The sequence below is a fragment of the Nannospalax galili genome, unplaced genomic scaffold (assembly GCF_000622305.1).
Source record: "Nannospalax galili isolate Female #2095 unplaced genomic scaffold, S.galili_v1.0 scaffold735, whole genome shotgun sequence".
NCBI classification, from domain to species: domain Eukaryota; kingdom Metazoa; phylum Chordata; class Mammalia; order Rodentia; family Spalacidae; genus Nannospalax; species Nannospalax galili.
Genome location: NW_008337053.1, coordinates 4,732,854 through 4,741,249, shown reverse-complemented (window position 1 = coordinate 4,741,249; position 8,396 = coordinate 4,732,854). Strand labels below are relative to the sequence as shown.

The window sequence follows — 8,396 nt, the reverse complement described above, 5'->3', positions numbered from 1 at the left end:
GCCCCGGCCCCGCTCGCGCATCCCGGGGCGCCCTGGCCGGCCTGCAGCGTGCTGCCGGAGCCGCGGGAGCCTCCCACCACCGCCCTGGTCCCACACCCCGCGGCCCGCCGCTGCGCTGTGCGGTGGCCTGCCGTCCCGGCCGCCCTGCTTTGTGTTTCCGAGATAAGGATCCGCGCTTATCGGAGGGAATTACACTCGGAGCGGTGGTGACCTGCTGCTGCACTCAGCTGCTGCTCAGATCTGGTTTCCACCACTTGTGTGTCAGTGGAGCATTGCAAAGATTTCTACTTGGTGCAAACTTCTGTAAAGCTCACGGGAGCAAACCGGAGCAGCTTTTGTTTTTGGGCTCCACCATGGCCAGCCCGTCCGGGTTGTTCACCTCAGTATCAGTACTCAGATTCATAGTCCAGCCCCCACCCCACCCCTTTTTCTCTTTTCTTATACTGTTATTCCGTAGAGTTGAGAGCCAAAGCGTCCACACGCCGGTGTGGCGCCTGCCTCGTCGGAGCATGCTCAGTAGTCAAAACAGTTGAGTTGCAGAAAGAACGGGAAGGATGGTCCTTGGACCTGGAGGCTTGCCAGCGATCTGAGGCTTGGGTTCCGATTCTGCTTTTGATGGCATTGGAGAATGGAGCCTAGGCCAGCCTGGAAGTGAGGAGTGGCCAAACACTCCAAGGCCAGATCTTTATCTTCATTGCCAAGACAAAGTTTCCTGACCAGCTGTAGGTTTGGGAGGTGGGGTGCTGGGTAGGTTATGAGGGGAGTCTTCCTGGCTGCTTTTGCGTTTAAATGGGTGTGGCGCTAAGTATATCTTGTTTATCTCTCTGGAAAAAGTTTTGGAAGTCTGGTTGAGGCTGTCACATCACTGCAATTTGTTGGTTGGCATTACGGAAGTTGAGAGAAAAGGGTACACAATTTTTTTTCCCCCGAGACAGGGTCTTGCTATGCAAATCTTGAACTCAGGTCAGCCTTCCTGCCTCAGCCTTCCAAGTGCTGGGGTTACAGGAGTGAGCCACTACCAGCAGGCCTGGCAGTGTTTCTTTTTTAAGACTAGAGTAGTTGAATTGCCTTTAGTGTACCAGAATTACTGTTAAGGGAATTAGCATTTAATTTTAATTTGAAGCTGAAAAATTGAAAGCTCAGCAAGTTTAGTAGCATTCCAAGTAGTTTAATATTTCTGCTAGCCGCCAGTGATGGTGTGTGTTGTGTAGAAAGCAGTCCCTACACTCAGCATGACAGTTTCGCTCTCAACTGCTCTAGCATGAGAGGATGTTCCATATTTTCTAAGGAAGGCATTAGTGAATCAGTAACATTGTTTTATATTCTTTTACCTCGTTGGTAACTATTTTTTCCTCCCTAAGGTGAACCCTGAAATTGTAGAAACCCAAAACAACTCAGCAGACAAAATTTAGCAAAATCTAATCTTCATAAAGATTGTACATAATTATGCTTTGATTTTTTTAAAATTAAATTTTGTAGCTGGGTATGGTGGTGCATGTGCACTCTCAGAAGCTGAGACAGGCTGATCTTTTATGAGTTTGAGGCCAGCCATGGCAACAATAGTGAGACCCTGTCTTTAAAAAAATTGCTAATTTTGTTTATTGCCTGTATGAGCATCTCTCTGGCATCCTCTTTTCCTCAGGTCTTTCACAAACTGCTTCTAATGCATCTGATAGGTCGTTTTGTGCTTCTGTTCCTTTCAGGTCATAGATGGACCTTCTCAAGTGACCCCTCTCTCCCTCCTTCCCACACTTCCTCCTCCTTTCCTCCCTTCTTTGTGTTTCCTTTTTGAGACAGGGTCTCATGTATCCCAGACTGGCCTCAGACTTGCCCCCTAGTGTAGAATGACCTTGAACTCCTTCCTGATCCTCCTGCCTCTACCTCCCAGATGCTAGGATTACAGGCCTGGGCCATCACATCTGATTGGTTGGTTGGTTGGTTCTTTGTAGGCTGGAGCCTTGCTCGTGCTTGGCTACTGTCCTCTACAGTACTGTATACTCCCAGACTATTATATTTCCAACACATCTATATGACATGGTTTAGTTAAAAGGAGAAAGAGAGTAATGAATTGGGAAAAAATAGTTTTGTAAGTTCTGTACAGATTTAGTAGTAGCTGCTAATCTGGTTCACTGTGGTAAGCGCCACAGAAATGGGTAGATTGATGTTCTTGCCTTTCCCCTCTGGTAAAGTCAGCTATTAATTTCAGTGGGAGACAGTGACAGAATGTTGTTGTTAATGAGATTTGAATCAGAATGTTGTTTGTTGTTGATTATGTAACATGTTGCCAAGAGTCTTAGTAAAGTTGAGTTCTGTGTAGCAAGGTGGAGAGGCAAGTAAGTTCTGGTCACCCTCTTCTTGGGTTCTAATTCCTGGCTGAACCTGAAGGCACATTAGACTGTAACAGTAATTATACCTGAGCAGCCTGTTTCCTGTTTTCATGATGAACCCAAACATTATGATGTGTAGAGGTGATCCTTTTTGTCCTACATTAAACAGAGCCAGCGTTTTCCCTCTACTGAAAACAGATTTGTAACTCTGTCAAACAAAAATATTTAGTGTTTTGAAGATTAGGCAGTAATCAGTGTTTCATTTCTTAGTAACATATTTAATACCCAAACTATTTCATATATATATTCTTTGATCATTTCTTATATAAAATTTCATTTACCAGTAACTTGTATAGTCTTTAAGAAAGCTCTTTTTTTTTGGTCTATGACTTATCAGTGTTTATCAGACGTATATATGGTGTAGGCAGTGAGACCCACATCTGGGTTAATTTGAGAGCTAAGATGAGTACACTTGAGGGTTTATCGTCTGTGTTACCTGTATTTCTAGATTGTCTATGTTCTTATCTTTTAGTGCTTTGTATTAAGCACATTGTATTTCTTCAGCTGGGCTGTTATAGGTACCTTATATCCTATGGTTTAACAGCTTGCCTTTAAGAGGTCATGTATTGGAGACGATTCCCTTCTGGATGGTGTAATAGTAACCTAAAGACTGATCCTTATCCTCACTAGGTGAGATTCTGGAGAAGAGAGTACCTGAGATGATAGGAGCCAAGAAAGCTGGGTTATGTAGATATAAAGTGCTTTCTTGATGAAGGATCTCCCCCACCTCTCAACCCAACCCCCTGGGCCATCACACCTAGTTGGTTGGTTGGTTCTTAGTAGGCTCAAGCCTTCACGTGCTAGGCTTTGAGTCCCAGAAGCATGGTTACTAAATAGAATGTCAAAATTTAGAAGTCTTTCAGAAAGAATTGTTAAGAACTGGACTACTGTCCTTTACAGTACTGTATACTCCAAGACTATTTTATTTTCAATGCATCTTTATGATATGGTTTAGTAAAAAAGGAGAAAGAGAACAATGAATTGGGAAAAGAGTATTTTTGTAAGTTCTGTATGCCTTTTTATACTTTGTTTTTCCACCTCTGAAGTTAATGGAATCTCAGTGATTGGAATTTTCGGTGCTGGGTTATCTAGCTTTTTACCTCTAGCATAGACCACCTACCTACCTCTCACCAGAACTTTGAGTCTGAGAAGTGTGTTTACTAGATAGAATGTCAAAATTTAGAAGTCTTTCAGAAGAATTGGCTAATTTTCCAATTTTACAGGTCACATATTTTTAAGTCTTTATTGTTTCACAACTTGGAAACTTGCAATTACAGAATTCTATTTTTTCATAAATAAGCAGCTAGCTCTGGGTTCTTTATTTAGCTTTGATATATGAGTATATATACGCAGATACACAAGTTTTGGTTTAGTTCTAATACATGTTTTCAGTAACTTCTGCCTTTATTTACCGTGTTTTAATTTAGTTGAGATAATTTTTTAGAAGAAAGACTTCCTTATTAGGACAGTTTTCTGTGTGTGATATAATTTTACTTTACTTTTGGAGGCTAGTTAGTAATGTATGTTTTGTAAATAGGTTTTGCTTTTGAGTCCTTTGAGACTGTCTTTGCCCATAATGTGTCTGTAATATATAGTTTGGCAGTCTGAGGAAATCTGAAAGTGGTTTGATCTGTTGTGAGGGTTTTAACTGGATTTTTTCCTTCTGGTTTCCATCTAGGCTCTTTTGCTACACCGGAAGTAGCAAAAACAGTAGTAACACTGCAAGAACAGGTACTCCTGTCCCCATTTTCTGGATGTGTGCTCTTGAAGGAGGCTTATACTTTTCAGATTGAACTCTGATCTCAGAGAATAGCTGGGTTTTCAAGGCAAGTTTTGTTTTCCTTGTGTATCAAGATCCACCTTGCATGCTGTATGGTAGGCTGTTTAACTCGAGTGCTAACTATTTGGCTTGTGTGTTTCTAGGAAGGAAGGATACTACAAAGGTATTTGAAAGCCAGTCTGGTTTCTTCGCATATTCCCGTACTTGGGGTGAGTGTCTAGTTAACTCATTGACCATTTCCCTCTCTTTAGAGTTGAGTGTAAGTTAAATGATGACTAGAACTGAAAAAGTAGCCAGAACTGCTATCTTTCTTCTAAGTGGGGTACGTGTTCTCTGAGGTGTACACGAGGTGTGTGGAGAACATCACTGCGGGGCACTGGAGAATGCAGTATACACTAGCTCACTCACTTTTTTTACATTTTAGAACAATGATTTGGTGACTGCACTTGATGATTTTTTGTAATTTAAAGGAAAGCACTGTGAAACGTGCAGACTGACCAGCTCTGTTTCTAGTCTTGTGCCTGCAAGCCTGTACAAGCACACCTTACTTCTGGTAACAATGAGGGAATCTTGCAGGCCCTGTGGGGGTGAGCAATGCATCTAGATCAGGCTTAATTAGAGGACTTCAAGGAGCAGGTGAAGCTTAAAGAGTGATTTAAAAACTGAGAAACAAAAGTCTGGATATGGAAGATACAAGGCAGGGACTTGTGTGGGCACAAAGAATAGGCAAGGTAATGCTTCAAGAGTGTCAGGGACCCTGAGTTCAGCTTCTGAAGGGCTTCGAGAGCTGCTTGAGAACTTCTGATGTCTTGAAATTGGGAGTCACAGTTGGGGAAAATGTTGATTTTAGTATTTCTTCTAGGAAAATGATTTGAGCACGTCTGTAATTCTGACCTCTCTTCCTTTTAGACGTTCCCATAAAGTATAGAATTTCTGAATGCAGAGGAGCTGTGGATACTTGCTTTGGGTTTCATCTTTTCTTCCAGCAATCATGGCTTACAAGTAATTATATGTCTGGATTTAGGATTGCTTAGGCAATGGTGGTGGGTGTTATAGTCTTTGCCGTCTTTGGTAGCTACTATTGATAATAGAAACAGAAGGGTAAGAGATTTTTAAAATTTTACCCCTTCTAACATCAAAAGTTAGCTTTGGGTATATAGTTGCAAATGACTTTCTTTTGGTCAGGTAATTTTGAACTTCTTGGTTTCTGAACTTGCTGTATAACCTTGGACTCATAATAAAAATGTGGGAGATGGGGATCTACTTCTGAGCCTAACTGATCTGAATTTTTAGGCTTGGTTCTGAGGGATTTGTTTCTTTAAAGTTTCTGCTCATAATTCTTTCCTATAGGTTTGGCTTAGATTATATAGTGTTGAGTTGTGCCTCATATGGAGCATTTGTTCGTGTGGGATGATATAGTCGGGAGATGTTCTTTTGCCTGGTAGCTTTGGGGAAATTTGAGGAGTTATTTTGCTTGACTTTTGTTTTGGATAGAAACAAAATAGTGAAGGAGCTGTCTTTCTGTAAAGTTGGAAGTCTGGGTATGAACTGTTAGTGTAGCTGCTCAGGGAGGGTGTTGGAGAAGGTTTATGTGTGGGTCAGAATGAGGGAAGAGCTGGACCCTTGAGTTATTGGTATATATCGATATGACTTGTTTGAAGCTGAAGCCTTGTGAAGCTTAGTGACATTTTATTCATACATTTAATATGTATAATATTTAAGTCCTGATCTTTGTTTAGACTGCTTATCAGCCTTTCTTTCAGTTGATGACAAACCCCATTCTTCCAGTTGCTCAGGCTGACACCTTGGAATCAACTCCTGTGTTCTCACACACCCCATATCTCTTCCATCAGGAAACCTGTTGTCTCTGTCTGCTTCTCATCACCCCAGTGCTGTTCACCCAGTGTTAACCACCTGTTTCTCTTACCTAGATTACTTCAACTCTAAGCACACTAGCTAGAGTAATTCTTAATAATATAAATCAGCAACTGTGCCTTCACTTAGCTCTGCAAATGAATCCATGTTTTACTTATAGTAGAAACAAAATCTCCTGTTGCTCTCATGACTAGTCTGGCTCTCTTTCCCTTTTGACCCCTGTCCTTACTTTCTCCTGTTCACTTTGTTCTCAGGATGCATTGAGTTCTTTGAGTAGACCAGGTCTGCTTCCACCTTAGGACCTTTGCATCACCTGTGCTTTTGCCTGGATACCTTACTTGTCATTTCCTTAAAATTTTGATTTATTTGGTGCCTTCTCCATGAGGCCCAGCCTAGCTGTCTTATTTGACACAACATATCTCCCCCAGTACTGTGTTAACCTTTCCCTGCTTCTTTCTTTTCCCCTCCATACCAGTTTTGGGTTTTTGAGACAGTGTCTTTCTGTGTAGCCCTGGCTGGCCTGGAACTCACTATGTAGACCAGACTTACTTCAGATTTGTGAGCAGTCCTGTGGGAATACAGGCATGCCCCATTACACCCACCTCTTCAGAGGCAAGCTTTTACCTAACAATATACCACTGTTTTGTCTGCCTCCTGCCACTGGAACTTAAGTTACACCTTTATGTTCCCAGCTCATAAACATGCCACCTTAATAATTGTTGAATTTATTAATATTTTATTACAACTAATAAACTATATATCCAGTAAATACTAAATGAAATGAGTGATTTAAAGAATTTATTTTTTCCAAGATTTATTTTATTTTCAATTATCTGTCTGCTAGCTATATGTGATAATATGCATGGGGGTACTGGTGTCTGTGGAGGCCAGAGGAGCCTGTTGTATGCCCTGGAACGGAGCTGGAGTTACAGGCAGTTGTGAGCTGTTGGATGTGAGTGCAGGGAACAGAACTCAAGTCCTCTTCAAGAGCAGTATGTGCTCTTAACTACTGAGCCATCTTTCCAGCCCTGGGAATTTAACAAGTTATCTCAGTGTGCATATCACTGTTTTCTAAAGATTACACTCTAGTGGTAGAGACAGATCAAGTAAATGAACAGATTGATACAGTGAAGGAAAAGAATGTGTGGAACTGGATTAGCAATTGAGAAAAACCTGCTCAGAGGTTTGAGGGATGATTAGGGAAGGGCCTTGGGCATAATTGACAAAGCTGATGCCTGGCACTAGAAATTAGCGGTTGATGCTTAAGCAAAGTGTGTGTTACAGGCAGAAAAATGGCATTTTTAAAATCTGAGATACAAAAAACATTCAGTATAGGAAGAAAAATCCTTTTGAAGAATGAGCTCTGACTAATTCTTAGGAGCAGAGATACTGTTTCTAGAGTTAGGTTGTTTTGAGATACAGTATCTCATTGCCATAGAGGACACACTGAAAAGTGCTGTGTGCCTGGGTTAGATGCTCCTTTCCTTTCCTTTTCTTCCTTACCTTTTTTTTTTTTTTCTTTTTGGTCTTTTTGAGACAAGGCCTCCCTGTAGCCCCAGCTGTCCTGGAACTCACTATGTAGACCAGGCTGACTTTGAACTCACAGAGTGCTGGGACCCTCTTTGTTTCTTAATGCCTCAGGTGAAACTCATTATAATTATGGATAGGGTGTAGTGTGTTACACAGGCTGTTCTGAAGGGAGATTCTGGACCACTTGCACTGTTCACATTTGTAGTACCTCTGTAAGTGACCTAGAAAAAGGTACCCTCATTTTCTCCTTAGTCCTTGTACAGTGAAAAACTATGTAACCTGACATCATAGTCCTGATAAACCTTTGAGTATACCACGGTGTCTAGCAGCTAGTATACACTCAGTAGAGGCTTAAACTGATCCATGACTGTTTATAACACTTTCAGTTAATGCACGCATACTTTCAGAAGTGGGTCTACTGTATGAAAACTTTGTTTTCTTGTTGTCTTAGAATGCTGTGGTTATGGAAGTATTTGCCAGTAGTATTGGATTGATTTTTCTTGAATCAGTTTCAGTCTCCAAATTTCTTTATCCCTAAATATGTTGGGAATTCCTATGAATTGGATGTTGATTTTGAATATGAATGTTTCCTGATAATATAAACTTTCTCTTTAGTAAGGATTTTATTTTGTTTGAGGCATATCTGTACTTTGGTTTTTAAGATCAGTTTTTCCTCTGACTTTAAGGAATCCATGTTTATTAAATTATTTATTTATTTTTTGTGGTGCTTAGGATTGAGCCTGGTACCTTGTATAAATGCTGAGATATATCCCTGGCTCAGAAGTATGTTTCATTTCGTTTCTTTTCTCTCCCTCTCCCTCTCC

General features: G+C 41.0%; 1 protein-coding gene across 5 annotated transcripts in view; it reads left to right on the top strand.

Annotated features, from left to right (window-relative positions):
• Positions 1–8,396, top strand: part of Smad5 (SMAD family member 5) — a 41,207-nt gene that overhangs the window by 404 nt on the left and 32,407 nt on the right. The window contains exon 1 of one of the 5 annotated variants that reach the window (XM_008831826.3): positions 4,305–4,376. The exons of 3 other annotated variants lie outside the window; for them this stretch is intronic. The gene's annotated coding sequence lies outside the window, so the exon portion shown is untranslated. Of the gene's footprint in view, positions 1–4,304; positions 4,377–5,141; positions 5,170–8,396 lie in introns of those variants that run through there. One more of the 5 variants, XM_029562969.1, reaches the window with a different exon arrangement.